Consider the following 22,439-nt stretch of genomic DNA (forward strand, 5'->3'; position numbering starts at 1 on the left):
AAGAAACACAATCTCTCCTGATTTCGAATTAATTCTCATTTCAGAACTACGAGAGACATCCTCGCGAAATAACTCCTACACAATCGTATTGGTCTGTCAGTTATTAATTACACATGTCGGATACAGGCCAATATCGTTTATCGACGAGTTTAATCACTTTAAACAGGAGCTTGCTAACAAACATACACACATATCAAAAAGGCTAAAGGATTAAACGGCAAATCCAATTTATTATTTTATTTGCTCTAACATTTGGCATAAACTATACTTCACGAATTCTTTCTTCAATTCGAATTCATAATTCGTCGAATCATTAATAAATATACAATGAAATATATATTTATAGATATATATTATGTTATCAGTAGCTTTCGTACTAATTTTTTGATACACACACACACACACACACATATATATATATATATATGGATGATGCATTTTCTATTTCTATTTCTAAAAGATCGATAGAAAGTTTCAAACTATAATTCTATAGCATAACTAGTTCATCGGATATATACGAATACTCTTAGCAATGGGATATATCATTTTGTGATTCGGAAGACGATCATGCCGGTCGAAATGCCTTCGGGCTGACTCGAGAGCAACACACAAGATCGTAAATCATTCCAGTCGGATTCCTTTCCTCGCGGATCCTTTCGTTTTTAATTGGTCGACGTTAGCATCATCGTTGAATTCTTTTAACCATCGGAAAGCTGGCTTGTCAATCGTAACACGCACGTGTGTGTCCGTTCATTGATTTCTCGATAAGAATTCAAAGTAGTCGAGGACGTTACTAAAAGAGAAAGAGAGAGAAAGAGGAATTATTAATGGATAATTATGCTCATTCCTTGTCACAAGATTAGCACACGCAAATACGATCGTGTCGCATACATTATAGATATTATTCTTTATTAATTGTCTCGATTCACCTTCGGATCGTAAAGATCGAAGGAAGACTAATTTTTATGTTTTCTTACGCGAAAGGTGAGAGAAAAAAAAAAGAGGAGAAAAAAAGAAGAAGAAAAAAAAGAATATATACGATATATATATATATATAAATATATACTTGCCATCGGGTGGCAAGTTAATCGGATTGCCGGTTCGTTAATATCCTTCTCGTTATAACTTGTAAAATGACTTGATCGATCGGCTAAATAATTTTTACGCTTGATCCTGGGTCCTGTTAGCTCGACGAAGCAAAAAGAGTAAAGAGTAGATATCTAAGAAAGAGTGAGATAGTATAGAGGTTAGTGATAATAGTTAACTATTCCTTTCGATAAAACTTACGTTGCGTATATATGTGCGTATATGCAACAGGAAAAAAGAAAGAAAGAAAGAAAGAAAGAGCAAAAAGGAAGAGAGAGAGAGAGAGAGAGAGAGAGAGAGAGAGAGAGAGAAATACAGAAAGAAAAAACGAAAGAGAGAAAAAGAAAAAAAGACCGCGACCAAACGAGTGAACGAGCGAACGAACGAAAGAGAGTGAAAGAGAGAGAGAAAGAGAAAGAGAGAAACCGTCGATAAACGTCGACGAACGAAGCTCGATGCAATCAGCGAGATAGTAAGATTGCCTGTAGAGTCAGATCAGACAGTGCCTATTTACTTTTTGCCTCGCACACCGATCATAATCGATCGACTTATCGATCTTCCCCGTTAACTCCACCGCGTCCCTCGATGATCGGTTTAACGCTTGAGAAACGCATAATCGCGCTTTAGAACCGGCGGCCTTTTCTAACATAAGCGAGAGTAAACCGTTGGTTTTGCACTCGGCGGCTATTGTTCGATACGGCACCGTTGTTTATAGAAATAGAATTGAGAGACCAGAGGGGAAAGAGGAGATAATAGGAGGGGTGAGGGCGTTGGAGGAAAAATATATCGCGCGCGATCTTATCGAAAATCGAGAATTGATATCTCGTTAAAGTTGCGAACAATTTCTTTAATGGAAAAAATTCTCTCTCTCTCTCTCTCTCTCTCTTTCTCTCTCTTTCTATTTCTCTCTATCTCTGTCTCGTTTTATCTTATTTACTAACGGAGCTCCTCCTCCTCCTCTTCGTAGAAACACGAAGAAAGATTGTTAAATAAATCGTATTAAAAAAAAAAGGAAAAAAGAAGAAGAAAAATAGAGAGAGAGAGAGAGAGAGAGAGATAGAGAGAAAGAGAAAAAAAAATTATAGCCACGAGAACATACATATATCTCGAAATTACCCACGTGGCATACATTCTGACACGCATGCACGTATGCACGCATGCACGCACGCACGTCTCGGAAGTTATATATTACGCATTACTTTTACCGCGCGATTCGAAGACGACCGGAAACAACCATTCTTTCTCGTCCTTATATCATGCGAGAATGTAGCAGTACGATTCTCTCTCTCTCTCTCTCTCTCTCTTTCTTTTTCTGTCTTTGCTGGAGCCGAGCAAAGGTCACTCTTACGCACTTCTTCAGAGCCATTCGTAATACGTTCTTGTAATCGGACTTGATTATGGACATCGTTTGTAGATAGAACCTTCTCGTTATGTATGAGTATATATCTCGCATACGTATGAATTTAAATATTTATCTGTGAGCGTGTAATAACGGAAGCGTGTGCGAGAGGAACGGTCATGTTCCTTCTCCTTCTTCACCTCCTTCACCTCCTACTCCTCCTCCTTCTCCTGTTTCTCTTTCTCTTCATCTTACTTTACTAAATCGTTTGTTCTCTTTATTATATATAACCGACATCTATCGTGCCGTCATCTCTTTTTCTTTTTGTTTTGTTTTTTTTTTTCTTTTTCTTTTTCTTTTTTTTTTTTTTTTTTTTGTTTCTCTCCTCTAACATTCTCGCGTCTCTTATTAACGTTCCAACGGCGTTTCCCTCTATGAAAAAGAAAAAAAAAGTGAGAAAAGAAGAAAGAGAGAGGGAGAGAGTTAGAGAGAGAGAGAGAGAGAGAGAGAGAGAGAGAGAGAGAGAGAGAGAAAGAGAGATAAGGAGGAAGAAAAAAGTCAATCATCGTCGTAACGGACGCAAGCAAAATCGTTTCAAAGAAATCAACTTCTCGGTCTTTCGGTAATGGTAATAAATCTTTTGAAAAATTTCGATCCTCGCGAGAATACGTTATTATCGTATATTTAAACTGATCGATCGATCCATCGATCGATCGAACGAACGATCAAGCGACGGACATATCGATCGTTTTACATACATGCGATTGCCATGAAGTCGAGTATTCCTTCGCATAATGCTTATGAATATTAATGTTCTTTCGTCTCAGGCGAAAAAATACAAAAAGAAAAGAAGAAAAAAAAAAAAGAAAAAGAAAAAGAGAAAAAAACGAAAGAAAAAAAAATGAAAAAAAAAAGAAAGAAAGAAAAAGAAAGAAAAATAAAAAAAAATGAAAAAAAAAAGAAAAAACAAATAATAATAATAATAATAATAATAATAATAAAGAAAAAGAACTCAAGCGAGAACGCCTACGACGCGCGACTACGTTTCGTCAATTTTAAATCTCCTCATCGTCTATCATCTCCTCTCTATATCTTTTCATTCTTTATTTTTTCTATCGACTTTCTCGAAGACAAAATTTCAAACGGACGAACGATCAAACGTGGGAAAATAACGAGAGATTGATTACACGGCGAAGTTCTTCTGTTTCTTTCATTTTTTTTTCTTTCTTCTTTTTTTTTTTTTTTTTTTTTCTTTCTTCATCATATATTCTCTTTTTGACACGTACACACGAAGAGGGATAAATTATTCAACGAAGTATAAGGCTTCGTGTTATCGCGAGTTTATTTATCGTAAGAGAGAGAGAGAGAGAGAGAGAGAGAGAGAAACTATTGCGATAAGATGAGAGAGAGATGAAAGAAGGATAAGTCGGAGAAAAAAGTGAGAGAGAAGAAGAAGAAGAAAGGGGAGGGGGGTGAAGATAGAAGGGAAAAACAATAATGATGTTCAAATATTTGATTTAAATATTTTCACGATGAATTCATCGGCGGAATCACGAGTGACAAGTTGCATGTTATAAAAAATGATAATAATTATAAACGAATTCGTACGACACGAATTATTGTTTTATGATTAATTCTCCTATTTCCCCTCCTATCCCCTTCGCCACTTCTTCTTCAATATCTTCTCCTTTCTTCGTCTGAGTCGTCACAGATATCGTCCTTCAATTAATGTTAATTACGACTTAACGTCAAGCCGATAAGTTTGAGAAGAGACACTTTCGAGAGTCATTACGCGTTCGATGGACAAAATTAGGTCGAGAGATCGAAATCCGAACAAGAAACGAGCTACGGAAAAGAAAAGAAAAGAAAAGAAACGAAACGAACTTCGTTACACTCCTTTTTCGACGTCTTCCGTAACGTTGTCTTTGACGACGGGAAGAAAAAAGGAAAAAAAAAAAAGAAAAGAAAAGAAAGGAGAGAAAGAGAAGAAGAAGAAGAAGAAGAAGAAGAGGAGGAGGAGGAAGAAGAGGTGGAAGAAGAAAAAGAAAAGAAAGAGGAAAAAGACGAGAAAGGTCCATCCAACATTGGCTACTTATTTTTCAAACCTGAACTTTAAAGATCGTTCGCTTTCGAAAAATTTGTAAGAAATCGCGAAGGAAGGACTCTCTCGGTTGTCGATCGAATCGATAATAAGGGAAAAAAGAAAAAGAAAAAAAAAAAAAAAGGCCTGTTCGATCGAGCACGATCCGGCTTTTTGTCGCTTTTGTTTAGCTACAGAATCCGGGTCACCAAGCGGGAGCCCGCACTGATCGCCTCCTATTCGCCGCGTAACTATGAATATTCTATATACATTCGTACATACATATATATATATATATCTCCTTGTATCTTGTACGCGTGCAATAATATCGGATAAAATAAACGATTCGCAAGTCATCCTAGTCGGCGAACGATCTCTCGGCGACTTGATAGTTCTCGCTCTCTTTCTATGGTTTCTTATAATATTTATAAACTAGACGCATACGTACACGAGTTTCATATCGACACTCACTTACTCACTCACTTATTCACTCACACTCTCTCTTTCTCTCTCTCTCTCTGTCTCTGTCTCTTTCTGTCTCTCTCTCTCTCTCACTCTCTTTCTTTTTTTTTTTTTCACGCGAGTAACTGCAGAAAAGAACCGCGTTATATTCCTGCATGGACCTACGACGACGAGATCGATTCATGGATCGCGCCTAGCATCCAAGGTCGATCGCGATCTGCAACCGTGAAATATTATACCATTGTGCCAATTTTTTCTTTTTTATTTTCTTTTTTATTCTTTGCTCCGTTCGATATCATTCAGCTTCTCTCTCTCTCTCTCTCTCTCTCTCTCTCTCTCTCTCTCTCTCTCTCTTTCTCTTTCTCTTAATTATATCTAGGATGATAAGCACGATCGAGCGTATACAGTTTTTCTCTTTCTATGCATCGCAAAAAAATTGGTCCTTATTTCTGATAATTCGTTTTGCCTTGTCAAGTATATATATATATATAAATATTAATAGAAGAAAAATCGAGATTTAGTTCGAACGTTACACGCTTGTTATAATCGATTAATCGAAAAAGTCTAATAGAAAACGTGGACAATTTTCAGAAGGAAAGGTTTAGCCAATGTTATATCTAATTAGAAAAATTAATGGATTCACGAATGACACACATACATGAAAAATAGAAATGGATAGAGTAAGAGAGAAAGAAAAAGAAAGAAAGAAAGAAAGAGAGAGAGAGAGAGAGAGAGAGAGAGAGCTCGATGCAGATATGCACGTGACTACACGGTGCGATATAGTGCAGGGGTGTGCGATACGTGTGCCGACGGTTTGACATCCGCTATACATTCACTATTGCACAAGCGATAGATACCTCCTTGCACGGGTATCGCTGTCTCGTGCAGAGCGAATTCTTCGTTGTACGGGCTTTGCACACGCCTTGGTACACACCCTCGCGAATAGGTGAACATCGGCTTTGCTGATCTTTCTCTTTCTCTCTCTCTCTCTCTCTTTCTCTCTCTCTCAAACTAACCCATATGTAGAGGACGCATGCATGTATCTCTCTCCTCTCTCTCTTTCTTCTTTGCTTCCGTCTATCTTTCTCTCTCTCTCTCTCTCTCTCTCTCTCTCTGTCTCTGTCTTTCTCTCGTTTCTTCTTATTCACCCAAGAAGAGAGATCCAATTTTTTGCAGGTTGAGCTTTAACGCGGAGGTGGCAAAAGATTTATCGGGATAGACAGGGGAATTCTCTCTCATTCCATCTTCCAACATTTATTTCTCAATCGAACGTAAAATAATACAAGTAGGAAGAAACGGAATACAACGCAAAAGTAAAGCGAATGAATGAATGAATGAAATTATTATATTTCAATCGATTAAAATATTACGATGATATGTTTTGAATAGTTTCTCATCATTTTTCTAACCCGTCGAACCTGTCAAGATCATAATACTCGATACGTTTCGAACGTTTTAATGAGACTAATCAACTAACCCGACTTATATATTACTACTTCTCACTTTCATTAACATTTTCTATGTGATATTAAAAGTCGAAAATTTCACCGAGTTACCTTATTGACGTATCTAATGAGTGCCCGGATACCGTTAGAATAGAAATTAGATGAAAAGAGGGTAGATGGAAGATGGAAGAAGAAATAGAAGTAGAAGAAGTTGATCAGGATGATTATCTCTATATCGAAAGTCCATTAACAATTCGGTGTGGCGCGTCCATCAAATTAATTGCGGTTAATTAATGGTTTCTCTAACTCGGCTCGAAAGACAATCCTTTGTTACTTTGGACGTTCGAAATTCATCATTCGGACACCTGCGTTTTAGTTGCGTCTATGATTTAAAAAGGAAGAGAAGGAAATATAAACTTTCCCTTTCGCTTTTATATAGCGATTATTTCAAGTATATATATATGTATGTGTATATATATATATATATATATATATATATATATATATATATATAAAAGAAGAATATTATTAATTGGAAATAGATTAATTATTTCATTCGAACGTATTCCAAAAGAATAATACACACAATCTCTGTGATATCAATTCGAATTAAAAAGAAAAATCAAAATGTGTATCTCTTTCTTTCTTTTTCTAAATTGGCGGTTTTAACAACAATGATAAGGATATCGTTTATTATATATATATATATTTTTTTTTATTATTAATATTCACGTAGACGAGATTTCGTAACACTAACTCGACATAATTAACATCGTCGTAATCAGCCGGTACCATTTTGTACGATTAATCGTTAACTCGCTCGCGTGTCACTAGCTTGGTGGTGTTACACGAACATGATCTACGTTCGATCGGAAATTAATAATTACGGTAATATTCACGGGTGGCACGGCCAATCGCAAGATATCTCATACACACATACGTACATACGAAATTAGACAGGATCGAGGATCGAGAATCGATAATTATTGGATTGAGATCGAAGTTGTTTCGATCTAATAATGTGATCTATATATATATATATTTAAGTTGAATATAACGCCATCGAGAATGTATATCTAAATACATATACACACATTTTTATTAAAACGTGTATAACTTTAACGTAGAACATACATGCTTAATAATTATAATAATGATAATAATAATAATAATATTAATAATAACAACAACACGATATATCCTTTGATATCGGTTTAAAACGTTTCGCATAAAATCTTTACGATTTTTCTTCTATTATTTCTTCTTCTTCTTCTTCTTCTTCTTCTTCTTCCTCCTTACCTAATCTTTTATTACTTCGTAATGATCCTGAAGTGCAACGTTTTCGAGATAATTAATTAATTACATTACGGTATCGAGGATGCAAGCCAGGAGTACGAGGAAAAAAAAAAAAAAGGAAATACAACGGATACAATTTTATTAACATATAAAAGATCAAAACGAGAATACGTAGAAATTGTTTGCTAGTTGTTGTCTTTTTTTTAACGAAAAAGGGAATTGATCGAGCTGAGCGATTATCTTCCTCTTTTTTTTCTTTTTCTTCTGAATTTTTATTATTATTATTATTATTATTATTATTATTATTATTATTATCATCTCGTGCCACCGGTAATAGGCGAAAGAAAGTAGTTCAAACGCGTACTCGTAAAGACTCTTTTCATCATGAAAACGCAAACGCGCAAACGTTTCAATTAATCTCAGCTTGAACAGGTGAAACTATCTTCGTTGGGCAGATTAAAAGAAAAAAAGAAAAAAAAAGAAAAGAAAAAAAAAGAAAAGAAAAGAAAAGAAAAGAAAAGAAAAGAAAGAAAGAAAGAAAAGAAATGAAATATTCATTTTTTTTTTTTCGCGCAATATACATACGTAAATACAGAAATAATAAACTAGACGCTCGATTACAAATCGGAGATGAGAATCTATGTGAATTTATATACTAACACTTGCATCTATATCTTTTCTATGTAAAAATATCCTAGACCCTACTATATTATATATATATATATATATATATATATATATATATATATATTATAATAAAAAAATAATGTGGTACACGAATGAGCAACTCATTTTCCGCGATGAAACGGCCGATCTACATACGACGTGTAAACTTTACGATACTTTCTTTTCGCGAGAGAGGCAAGAAAGAATTTCACGGTCTGAGTTTGCGATAATCTCGAGATCGTATATTTTCTTGGACGTCTTTCCTGGACCCTCCTGTCAGTCTTTCCACCTTCGCTGCATGTACCTATGTATGTACGTACCGTTTGACCAGCTCTTTCTTTCTCTCTCTTTTTCTCTCTCCCTCTCTCTATCTATCTCTTTCTTTTTCATTCGTACACATGTGCGTCACCCTGTACACGTGTCGTCTCTCTCTCTCTCTCTTTCTCTCTCTCTCTCTTTCTTTCTTTCTTTCTTTTTCTCTCTTTCTCTTTCGTTCCGTTTCCGCACGTGAATTTACATAAACCATAAGCAGTAATGCTTCGTGGTAGGTACGGCACTGTGTAACAAGATATATACATACTTATACTACACATTGTAAGGAAATCAGATCTTTACATACGAGGAAGGAATGGATAAGGACATACACACACACACACACACACACACGGAATCTCTCTCAATCGATTCCTACGATAAGAATTATTTCTATTTTTTGAGAAATCTTCAAAATTTAACAAGAAATCGAATTAAAAAAGGGATGAATAAAATGATAGAAAGAAAGAAAGAAAGAAAGAACAAAAAAAAAAAAAAACGCACGCACACACACAAGAAAGAAAAAAGGGTAGAAGAAAACGATAAAAGAAAGATGGAAATGTTGTATACGAAGGTGTCGAACATGAGAGTATTTAACCCACGCCAAAAGTCTTACAACGACAATTATTTCCTCCCACTTGGGTCCGGTCCATTATCTAGTCCCTAAATCGGGTACACGTTCGGTCTTAAATCAGATCGTTCTACGTAGAGTCAGGAGGAGGACAAGTATCGCGAATCGTTCTTCCTACGTGGTAAACGTAGCGACGAGGAACACCGTTTCCCTTTTATTTCCTCTCGATATCCTCGAGACGAAGAAGAGGACGAAGAAAAGGACGAAGAAGACGAGATTCGAGACTCTTCCTACGAGAGAAAGAGAATAAGAAAAGTGAGATAGATAGATATATAGAAAGAAAGAGAGAGAGAGAGAGAGAGAGAGAAATAGATAGGTAGATAAAGAGAGAGAGAGAGAGAGGTGTGTGTCAGTGGGTGTAATAGAGTGAGGTAAAGTTGAGATCCGATTTATAAAAGCCACGATGCAAGCAAGCAAGCAAGCAAGCAAGCAAGCAAGCAAGGGAGTGTAACGGCTTCAAGGACGAGCGTACACACCCGACTCTCTCAGGAAACTGCTAACCGACATCCGCGCGAGGACACACGCGCCTGTGCATCTGGTCGGTACGAGGTGTTCTCCGTTGTAACGCATCGCAAAAACCAGTTATCTCTTTCTATTTCTTCTTCTTCTTCTTCTTTTTCTTCTTCTTCTTCGTCTTTTTCTTTTTCTTCTTCTCTTTTCCTTTAGACTTGAGTAGTCCACGAGAAAAGTGAGAGACAAGAAGAAAAAAAGAAGCTCGTCGAAGACCTTCGTTGAAGGATGAACACGGAAAAGGATTCAATCTCCCCTAAAATTAAATTAAAAGAAAGAAAAAAAAAACAAAAGAAAAGAAAAGAAAAAAAAGATACATGACTTCTCTCGTTATTATAAAAGTAAGAAGAAGATAAAAACAATATCGATGGACATCGATTGGAGATTCATAACGGATAAGTAATTTGCACCTTCGTCTCTGGTATTATCTTTCTCTCTCTCTATCTCTCTCTGTTTAGAAAAAAGAAAAAAAAAAAGGACAAAGAGAACGACAAAGGACGAGCATGACTATGACTATGACTATGACTATGACGAGAGGACGTTTTCACTCTCGCCAAGGCCTCTCTTCGAATAACCGCAGACGAATAGTTTTGAAATGAGAGCCCTGACTCGATACATCGAACTTCTGACTCGAGTGTATCATTGCTATTATCCATTTTTTCTTCTTTCCTTTTCTCCCTCTACCCTCCTTCCAAACCACGTTCCGAGAAATCGCTTCTTAAAAAGACAGCGCATTTAATCGCATCCATTTATTTACTTACATACTTACTTACTTGCAAATAAAAACAATCTATGGAATTAGATACATATATTCCTCGATCGTATACAAATTTTGTAAATTAATGATTGAATAGTCAAAAAAAAAAAAAAAAAAAAAAAAAAAGAAAAAGAAAATATTGAATTATTAATTGATTTATACAAAAGAGAGAAAGAGATAGAGAGATAGAGAGAGAGAGAGAGAGAGAGAGAGAGAGAGAAAGAGATAGTTGTCGGTTTGCTGGCTTTTTGTAAGTCCTGTCAAAACATTTTACGGTGTCTCGCGGCTTCTTAATGGGCTGCTAACGATAACGTAAATCATGACTCGATGATCGTCGGGAAAACTAATGACCGAGCTTATCGTCGGTTTCTTCTCGATACGTCGGTCAATTATATTCTCGCGAGGGTTCGCGCCGAGAATCAACCGGAGGGGAGGGAAAAAGTTTTGACAGGATCGATGACTAAATCGTATAACGTAAAGGCGAGTCAATAATTTTACCGGCACGTGGCGTTCGCGTGGAGAAGATCGACGGCTCCTGCTCTGGTCCATGGATAACGATCTTAAAGAAGAATGAAGGTGGTGGACCCAGAGAAAATCGCACGAAAGAAATCATCGAAAGAAAGAGAGAGGAGAAAGGTAAGAGGATAAGACGAGAGAGAGAGAGAGAGAGAGAGAGAGAAGGGATGGGGAAGGGGAGGGGGAGGGAATGGGCAAGGAGGGGAGGAAGCAGGAGAAATGAGGCTTACTTTCGTCTCCTTCCCATTCGTGCCAATTCGAATTCATTTATGCGATATATATCTATATACATATATCGACACGACACCATCTTAAAGGATGACGAATCGTACACAGCAGCTTCTTTCGTTTGTTCGTTCGTTCGATTCAACAAAGAAAAAAAAAAAAAAAAAAAAAGAAAAGAAAAAAGAATGAAGCAAAATCGATTAAAATAATGACGATTGAATTGTAACAATGATAATGAAATTGGCCATAATAAATAGATTTTAAAGGGATCGAATACTTCTTATTTATCTTCTTTTTCCTTTTCTCTTTTTGTTCGAGAATTATCGAGAAAAAAAAAAAAAAGAAAAGAAAAGAAAAAAAAGTAATATCCAAGAAGCAATTGTATACGAACGAAAAGAAAAAAAGAAGAAAGCAAAAAAAGAATCGTATAAGCTAGGCCAACTTCATTATCACCGGTGTAATTAGCGAAACGAATTACGAAGGATACACTAACGTTATATTTTGAAGGTAATACGATGAACATGCGAAAGCGAACGAGAAAGAGAGAGAAAGAGAGAGAGAGAGAGAGAGAAAAAAAGAAAGAGAGAGAGAGAGAGAGAGAGAGAGAGAGAGAAAGAAGGGGGGAGAGAGAGAGAGAAAATCGACCTTGTTTCTTTTTGCTTCTGTTCGTCTCTTTGAGAAGAAAGGAAGAATATAAAAAAAAAATACATAAATAAAAAAAGAAAAGAAAAATAAATAAATAAAAAAAACAAGAACAAGTTGTTTTTAGATCTATCGGATCAAGTTGTTAAAGGATCCGAACTTGTTCGCTCGCTCAATGATTAACAGCTCCGATCTTCTCTTTTAATTACTTACCGCGCAAAAGAAATTATCTTATCCAATATGCTAACTGAATCGAAACGATGCTCTATGTCGACATACTCCGGTTGTTATCTGTACAGACAGAGGAAAAAAAAGAAAAAAAAAAAAATGAACCGGACGTGTTGTCCATGAACAAGAAGATTCTGTGTGCATCGATTTTCTCTCTCAAATCTTAAACATTAATATATCCTTATAATCCAAGTTTTATAATTCGTATTTCATTATATTTCCTTTTTACAAGCTCATTTCTGATTCATAATTATATAATTTTTTCACAAATAAAAATTTTAAAAAGGACTAAAACCAATAATTAACCATGCGAATTTTGATTGAATTTAGAAAGCTATATTATTACTGACACAACCAGTTCTTAAATTAGATCAAGTTAAAATAATTATTTGATCGTAAATAAGACATCGATTGCTCTTTAATATTAAGATATTACTATTTTATTACCTTAAAACACCTATTATATAAAATCATATTATTATTGTATATCTGTTAATATTATATATATATATATTTATTATATATAATTTTATATATATATATATATATATAATTTAAAAAAAAAACGAAATCAACCGTGAAACGAAAAAAAAATTTTGTTCTAATCGATTATCGAGATCAGATGAAAATTTATGAATCTGTTTGACGTCAATCTACCTAACTACCTACCTACCTAACTAAAAGAAAGAGAACCCATTAATCATTTTTTTGAAACTCTATACCTAACACAAATATCTATATATCTACTGATGTGTAATATATTATATTTAATCGAATATTAAAAATAGAATTATATAAAGATTATATATTATATCTTATTAAATATTATTAAGAATATAATAAACAATAGAAATAATTTTATCTTGTGTTAAATTAAAGATTGTCCAATTTGTTTGTTTCTTTTTTTTTTTTTTTCTTGCATTATATATATATATAAATCTCATTATATATATCTTTGGATAATTTAAATGGCACCTGTAAACATAAAACATCTGAAACATTTTATAATTAAATAAAAAGTGATCGTAATAAACTGCAAATTTTATATTATAAATCAACAGTCACCTGTAAAAATAAAAACATTTTAATCATTTTATAATTAAACAAATAAAAAATAATATTCGATCATTATGTATAAATATATCAGCAAAGTCACCTGTGAAAATAAAACGTCTGAAATACTTTGATATTATATAAAAGTAATCAAACAATTAATATGCAAGTTTCATATAAAATAATCTTATGTTAAAAATATAAGGTATTAAATAATTTAAATATTTTCTTTCTATTTTTAATGGATGTTTTAATAAAATAACAAGATCACGATCAATATCGTTTAACTAAATATAATCTATCCGTCACTAAGGGGTTTGTCTTCTTCTTGTTCATTTGTTGATAGATCAAAGTAGATCGCGATTAAATAGACTAAGCACGAAGATAGCAATGGCGTCTAACATAGACCACACATCGCATACTTTTCTTCAACGAAATCGGATAAATTAATGCCCGATTTCACCACCACTACTGTTTGCTACTCGCAATCGAGCAAATACGAAGAGCTAATTAATTGCACTGTTAATTAAACGACTCTATACGATGAAACAAGAAGACCCTGGCCTGATATAAAATAATGAAAAATTCACAAGGTAGAAAAAAGAAACGATACACACATGTAGGATAAACCCCCTGCGCCCTCTCCGCATACACACATACATACATACATACATACATACATACACACATACACACATACACACACACACACACACACTCGTAAATAAAATCAAAAGATTCTAATTATGATCACTTTTGCTCGTTTAAGATCAAATTATAGCTACGAATTAGAACCAATCGTCGATATAAAAACCTTTCATTTTCGAACCCTATGGGAAAACTAAAATTTAAAAAGGAAAAACTTGAAATTTTTTTCACTTACTACTTAAGAAGTTCTGCGATGGCTCCGAAACACTCGTCCTACACCTCCTTCCCCCTGATGACGTAGGTCTAACGATGTCGTGAAATTTGATTGTAATTATCGTTGCATCGATGAAATCGTTGATCGATCTATAATAAAGAAAAAAAGAAAAAAAAAAAGATTAATTATATGCACAATATCAAATATGTTAGATGAATGAAAATAATTAAAAAAAAAAAAAAATGATTTAAACAACGAGAATTAATGATTAGAATAAATTAAAATGTTTTGTAATTTCATTAAATATATGTACTTACATGTGATTGTATCCAAGCGAGATTTTACATTCAGGCTGATAATTAGATGAAAGGGATGAATTTTTTAATTTATATTTTCGACCATTATACGATATTTTTCACAATACTATGATTCTAATTAATGTGACGAACAAATTATTTTAACAAAAATGTTATACATTGTACAACTTTATAATGAATGAATGAATGAATTAATTAATTAATTAATCAATATTTTATAATGTATCAAACGTCAGCCATTAGCTCGGTAGTACTTGCGTTGAACTATAAAAAATATATGAACACCGAAAGCAATACCGATTACCAGATCTCACCACATGGAGGTTGCTGCGTATGGAGATCCATTTATTACATACTATACAAAAAAATATATATATATATGTATATGAAAAATTTCATATAATACAAGATATAATATATATAAAAAAAATTATATTTCTGCGATTAAATTTTGATTAAAGGAACAAATCGCAATGTATAACAATATTTAATAATCTTCTTGATCATGAGAATATTTATATTAAAATATTCATCTATCTCGCATGAAAGTCGAATTTGTGAATTTGTCATAATGATCTAACTACTAATAAAAAACTAATCTATCTCCGACAATGTTTTTTTTTTCTTTTTTTTTTATAATATATATATATATATATATATATATATATATATATATATATTATAAAATGTATAAAAATTAAATATTAAATAATAATTTATTAATTATTAAATATTAAAATACTAAATAAAAATAATGAATTATTAAAATGTGCGAAACGCACAAGATATGTACGAACTATGATAAATGTATTCCAGTAATTAATGTAGAAAATTCGAGAAAATAAACAGGTTCGCATAAGTCTGAACTACCGTATACACGTATTACGTATAAAATATTGCGTGTACTTACTTACGTGTGTTAAAACTAGATTGACAGTGGCCTTGAGCCGAGCTCGAAGATCGATTGTTTTCATTCCTTTTTCGTCCTTTATTGTTTTCATTTCTTACGAAAAAATTTCCTGGAAATTTATATATCGTCCCAATGTATAAATATAGTATGTATTGTTTACCTAGCTCTCTCTCTCTCTCTCTCCCTCTCTTTCTCTCTCTCTTTCTCTCTCTCTGTTTCTATATTTGCTTTAAGATATAAACATACGTTTTATATATAAAACAGCAACATATTAATTTCAATGTATTGAATTTTTCTAAATAATTATATATAAAATTATTTTAAACTGGAAAAAATTTACAAATGTATCAACAGTGTGTAATCTATATGTGTATATGTGTATATGGATGTGTATGTGCGTCGTGCGTGTGTATGTGTATTTGTGTGTATATATACACACATATATATATATATATATATATATACATATATAAAAGACAAATATAATAAAAAAATTCGATTTATCTAATTAATGAAAAATTATAAATCGTGACATTGTAAAAAGCGAAGAAAGTAACGATATCATAGGAAATAATATTGAAAGAAATTATGAAAAAGTTATTACGTACTATCTTTCGAAGGTTATCCCCAAAACGAAGATTTGATTTTCGTGAATATCTATCGAACGACATGAAGGTTTAACTTGCGAACAACACATATTAGAGAACGCGTTTTAAGGAATAATTTGATATATAATAGAAAGGTGTACGTTTAAAAAAAGATATACTAATTTTCTTTAATGACGGAGGACGAAGAGCGACCGTGCGAACTGTCTCGAGAAACGAACACAAAATGGCGTCGAAATTACGTCACAAAGAATATATGAACATCGTGTCATTTTTTTTTTTAATACACGTCGTCAATGACGAAATTGAATTTTCTTCTCAAAAAGTTTTTGTTTTCTTTTTTTTTTTGCTTTAAGTATAATAAAGTACGACATAACGTATATAAACAATTGAAAATATAAATTATTAATAAGTAATTATTATTGTCTAATTAAGTAAAATAATTAATATAACCTATGAAATTAATATGTACGTATATCCTCAAGGCTAAGCGTACGAATATTTCGTATTACGTAATATATATCACACAATATCTTTTCCACTTCGAAGTTCTTAATTTCTTATAACGATTAATACCAAAATGAAATATCATTTTATTATCACGTTAATAAATGCATAATCGAATATTATTCTACGATCGCAAAAATTATTCTTAAGTATTAACAACTTGTTTCTGATTGGACTCAATTAAAATGCGATGAAATAATTCCCTCTGATTGGATAAATCCGAGGAAGAAGAAGAATGAATTGGCCAATCAAAAGCAACGAAGGAAAAATATCCTGTATTGTCAATTACGTCAATGAATACGATAAATCGTATTTAGATTTTCTACGTCGAATTTCTATAATATATCTTAAGAATATAAATTCGTTTTTTTTTTGTGTGCGTATGTACATATATTATTTACGAAGAAGTGAAAAAAAAAAAAAGAAAGAGAGAGAGAAGAAAAAAATAAGATTGTATCGAGTGCATTGAACTTCGCAGATATTTACATAAGTACGTATGTTTAACAAAATCGAACATAGCCTATAAAATTTCTAAAACATTATTAAAATGGAATAATATGAAAGATATATGTATGTATCGTGAATGTTAGCTATGTAAGTGTGACGTGTGAAAGTTCCTATGAATATCTATTAATATATATTAATCTATACTTTCGATATTATTTCGATATATGTAATTGTATACATATATGTAAATCATTATAAAACAATAATGAGTTTTACAGATGCTTTGCATGTGTTGAATTATAATTTAGATGAACTATAGTTTATAATTTGAAATGTTTATTAATACATTATTAATATAGAATAGTTAAATAGATCACTTATACATGCGTCTGTGTGTGTGTGTGTGTGTGATATAATACGTAAGATATATATGTATATAAAATGAGTATATATATATATATATATATATATATATAACTAATTTCGTTAAAATTAATTGCGTAGATATGTATATATATGTACGTATCTGAAGAAACAGCAAGCTTGAACGAATCTGGAATTAATTAATAAATTCCTGTGAATTAATTAATAAGAGCTAGTGTGAGAATGATTAATCAATGACGCCAGATCACTGTTAAAATAGAAAAGTATGTATAAATTATTTATTGATACTCACTCATCGGAGTACGGAAGACGACTGACCCGATGATAACAGTCAAAGTTAGTTTTGTTTCTATCGTACCGAGAGTATGTTTTTGTTGACATATCACGTAACCAATGATCTTCTAAATGTAAAGTTGAATCTAAGAGATAATATAAAATGTATATTATGATTAAAATGTATTACGTGTCGTTTAATGTTTAAACGAATTTATTATAATTTATTAAAACGATTAATTCATTTAATTAAACGTACTTTTATATTATTTAAATAAATCTAATTCTTAAGAAAAATATTTCATTTTGAAATCGTCGAGATACAAAAGAGAATTTGAATTTAATTAATTAATTTTATCGGATTTATTTATCGAATTTTAAGAGCTTTCTATCGTTTAATTGATTGTATTAATTTTTAAATAATAATTAAATGTAAAACTTCGTTTATATTATAAATTGTTTAATTTGTAAAAAGGCCGTTCTTTTCAAATTTAATCGTATCGATATATTAAATTAAAATTATTTTATATTTCAAGCTTGTATAACGTTAATACTAATGTATAATAAAATGCTAATAAATAAAATACTTATGTATTTTATTATTATGTTTATCTACAATAAACATATGATTATTGTAGATATATATATATCGATATTTTATTTGATGCTTCGAGATGAACGTAAAGTACATAGAACAAGATCAGATTCGATTTAATTTAATCATTAATAATTATATCCAAAAATGCATATCTCATCGTTACTCTATACAAATAAATAAATAAATAAATAAATAGATAAATAAAAAAAGGAGAAGTTAAAAGTTAGAAAAGAGACGAAATCGAACGAAGAGGAAGAGCATATGGAAGAAGATAAAAAGATAAAGTAAAAATTAAAAAAAAAAAAAAAAGAAGAAAAAAAAAAAAGAAACAAACGAAAGAGGATCGGGATCGATGTAAGGATCGAAGGAGAATATATATCGACGCCAATAAAGGATCGATAACGATATAAATCGAGATATACGGATGGGTACACGGGCGGTACTTGTACACAGAGGATCTAACATGAGCGGCCGCTTATTATGAACCGGAGGAACGGGCCGTGGTTCGTGCAGGGTCGTATCATGGGTGGTCTGTCTGTATGCTAATCCAAGTTCCTGTGTCGTCTCTCTCTTTCCGAACGACAGCTTGCTTTCATCAAATATGTACCTATTTCTCCTATTGGTATAGAAACATTATTTATATATTAACTTATAGAATTAATATATGCATATATATATATATATATATATATATATATATATATATATATATATATAGAAAGAAAAAGAGAGAAAGATGGAGACAAATCTTTCGTCTAAATCATTTGTTCTTTTATCAAAAAATTATATATATATATATATATTGTAAATCAAGAAAAAATACGTAAATACATATACCTATACATAAATATATATACATATATATGTATGTATGTATGAATATTACAGTAGAATAGGAGAGTCTAGCGAGTACGAGAAAGTCAGTAGGATTTTATTATCGAGAATGATCGTAAGAGGTGGAGAGAAATATATATATATATATATATTTCTCTTTTTCTCTTCCTCTTCTTACTCTTCTTTTCAATGTAACTCTTTTCTTTTCTTTTTTTCGTTTTTGTATTTTTTTTTTTTTATTTCTTTTTTTTTTTTTTTATCGTTCTCCAAGGAATATCGTTCAAATTCGCCGCATTTGGTAGGCGAAAGAGATTCTTATTACGTTAGCTTTACGTTTCCTCCGTTTAGAATCCTAGAAGACTTCAACGCGATCTACTATGTAAGTACTTACGTGAGTATTCACATTTGGTATAGTTTATTATAGCTAGATTTATATATATATATATAGTAAACATCGCGATGAAGTTTTATATGTTCCAAATGTACGGGAATATTATTTGAAATGTTTCACAGGTTACTTAGATACATACATGCATAGATACACATATATATGCATTACCTATAGGGTGAGACCAATTTTGGTAGGAAGAGACGATAATGGTGTATTAGGTTCTGCTATGTTTACTGTTTTACGTGTGTATGTATTACTATTAAATCCCTGGAGTTTTCTTCTAGTGTAGAACTAATACACATAGAGTTGATCGGACCTCTCGGTACATCGGTGTTTCCTGAATGCGCGTTCTCGCTCTCCTTACTGTTACGTAAGGTAGGCGTTTAAATGCAAATTCCAGGCCGATGGGAGACGGCGTTTCCAGCAAAAGAGAAGCAACACGGGGCCGGTCGGCTGGTTCTCTAACGTTCCGTTTTCCTCTTTGCGCGGTCCCGCTTTAAACTCAGCACCAGAAGTCATGGAAAAGAATGTCGCCCTAAGCTATATACCTACTAGCGCGTGATTTCGAAAGGTACGTATGTACGTACATACACATATAGATTACATTCGTATATACATATATATATATATATATATATATACATAGATACAAACATACATACACACATACACATATATATGTATATATATAGGTAAGTGAGTACGAACGTAGTAAGTAACTAAGTACGTGTACCTCCGTATGGTACCTCCTACCGATACAATCCTGTTCGATCTCGTTACTCGGAAAAATCGAGTTAATCGACGACTTCATCGGGTCAACGCCGGTGAGTTTCACCGTTTGAAACGATTTTGCCTTCTATTCTATCTCTTTTCTTCTTATTTCTCTCTCCTCCTTCAATGATCCAACGAGGAGACCGAAATACTATATTACGGAAGCGTTTCGTTATCAACCAGTTTATGCGGACGTTTTAAAAAAAGGTTTAAGAAAAAGAATAACGAGAGAAAAAAAAAAAGAAGAAGAAGAAGAAGAAGAAGAAAAAAGAACAAAAGACAAGAAGAAAGAAGAAGAGGAAAAAAAGTGAAACAGAAAAATAAAAGAAAAGATAATTATCGAGTCAAATCGAAGAAAAATGTATCGATACGTATGATCGTATTTAACGATATTTATTTTTCGTTTTTAATAAATTTATGTCTCCGATGATCTTTTAGAATGATCCATCCTTCTTAATTTATATCGAAATGATATTGATTTCTTCTTGTCAATATTAACGATGATCTCATATTAATTAAATATCTTGTATCGAAGAGAAAGGGTGAGAAACGTGGGGTAAAGCGTCGAGGAGTAACTTAAGGAACGCGGAAGAACAAGAGAGGGAAGATTCTCTTTCTCTTTCTATCTCTATCTTTCTCTCTCTCTCTCTTTCTTTAATATCCTTCATCTCTTTCTTTCTCTTACCTTATCATCCTTAAAGATAAACTATGAGAATAAATTGATCGAAAGATTGATATCATTCTTTTCAAATGATTTAAATTATATAATTTAAAGAAATATTGATATAATTAATGTATATGAATTTAATTATTTCTTTATAATAATATATTTATACGAAGGTTAAATATCAAAGATAGAATAAAAAAAAATATATATATATAAAGAGAGAGAGAAAGAGAAAGAGAGAGAGGAAGATTCGTTCGTGTATTTTTCAGAAATAAGAGAAAGAGATAGCGTGTGCATGCGTGTGTGTGCGTGTGCGTGAGTGAATGTGCGTGTACTCTAGTTTTTTTTCTTTTTTTGTTGTTTTTTATAAAAGAGAAAAAGGGAATTCTCCGAGGGCGGAGATAGTGAGTCAGACGTGAACTCTGATTTTTCAAGTCTGTGGCCCGGTAATCGAGAGTCTGGCGATAATTTCGAGTGGTCAAGAAAAAGGAAAAGAAAATAAAAAAAAAAAAAAAACGAGAAACGCAAAGAAAAAAAAAATGAAATGAAAAAGATATTAAAAAATCAAAAAGAAAATTAAAACAGAAAATGAAAAGAAAGATAAAGAAAAAATCATCGGCCCACCAGAACAAGACTCTACAAGCAGCAGCAGCAGCAGCAGCAGCAGCTGTTCGTGCGCACGCAAACTTGAACACATGAGCGCACGTGTGTAGGTAGACGCCTTGGTACACGAAGTCGGTTTTCGATATCGAAAGCCTCTGACACAGCTCGTAATGTCTCCGGTAATGCGACCGATCCTGGACTACGGAGGATGCTAGAGAGTAAAGGAAAAATGATCTCGACGTATTGTGTGGGTGGGAAGACGATAGTATTTATCTCCGTGGTGTCTCCGTTTCTTTTTTATTTTTATTCCTTTTTGTTTTGTTCCTGTTGTTCGTTGATTTGTTTCTTTCTTTCTTTCTTTCTTTCTATATATCTTCTTTCTTTTTTTTATTACTATAGGAAAGATCGACTTACCGTTTCGATATCAACGCCCGTGTATTACACCCCCTCTTCGTTTGTTATCATCACAAAAAGAGAGAGAGAGAGAGAGAGAGAGTGCACTTTGTTTCCACCAAATGATATCTTTCTTCTGGTTTTTTCTTTTTTTCTTTTTTTCTTTTTTCTCTACAAACGATTCTCCAGACAAATCTTTTTCAAATCATCTCTTTTTTTCTTTCTTTTCGATTGAAATTTTTTTATATAAAGAAATTATTAAAGAGAAAGAGGGAGAGAGAGAGAGAAAGAGAGAGACGTGATTAGAGAAAGGATTAAGATTAATCGATAATAAATCTATTCTTCTCTCTTGAAATGTTAAACGATTTTTTGTACTATTAAAAAAGTAGAAAAGCAAAAGGCAAAAAAAAAAAAAAAAAGAAAAGAAAAAATAAAATAAAATATATCGAGCGACCTAAATTCGTTCTAATCCTATAGTTTGAAAGCAACATTAGCGAACCTATTATTCTTTGCCATTGGTATCTCAAAGAATGAGATAGAAAAGGCGCGTGTTACGCCATAACACTTAATGACGCTTACCGGTGAAGAAAAGTATGATCGTACGCGATAATCAGTAGGTAGGAAGTTTA

At 32.5% G+C, this 22,439-nt stretch overlaps 1 long non-coding RNA gene across 2 annotated transcripts; it reads right to left on the reverse strand.

The window, feature by feature from the left end:
• Positions 1 to 335: 335 nt before the first annotated feature.
• Positions 336 to 14,728, reverse strand: LOC124428624. 2 transcript variants are annotated; one of them, XR_006943236.1, is made up of 3 exons: positions 14,428 to 14,728; positions 14,132 to 14,259; positions 336 to 793 (listed from the first exon to the last, which is right to left on the reverse strand). It is a non-coding gene; the product is annotated as an uncharacterized LOC124428624 (long non-coding RNA). The 2 variants fall into 2 exon arrangements; XR_006943237.1 differs by lacking the exon at positions 336 to 793 and adding an exon at positions 9,852 to 10,083.
• Positions 14,729 to 22,439: the final 7,711 nt, after the last annotated feature.

This window comes from Vespa crabro, chromosome 13, assembly GCF_910589235.1.
Source record: "Vespa crabro chromosome 13, iyVesCrab1.2, whole genome shotgun sequence".
Taxonomy (NCBI): Eukaryota; Metazoa; Arthropoda; class Insecta; order Hymenoptera; family Vespidae; genus Vespa; species Vespa crabro.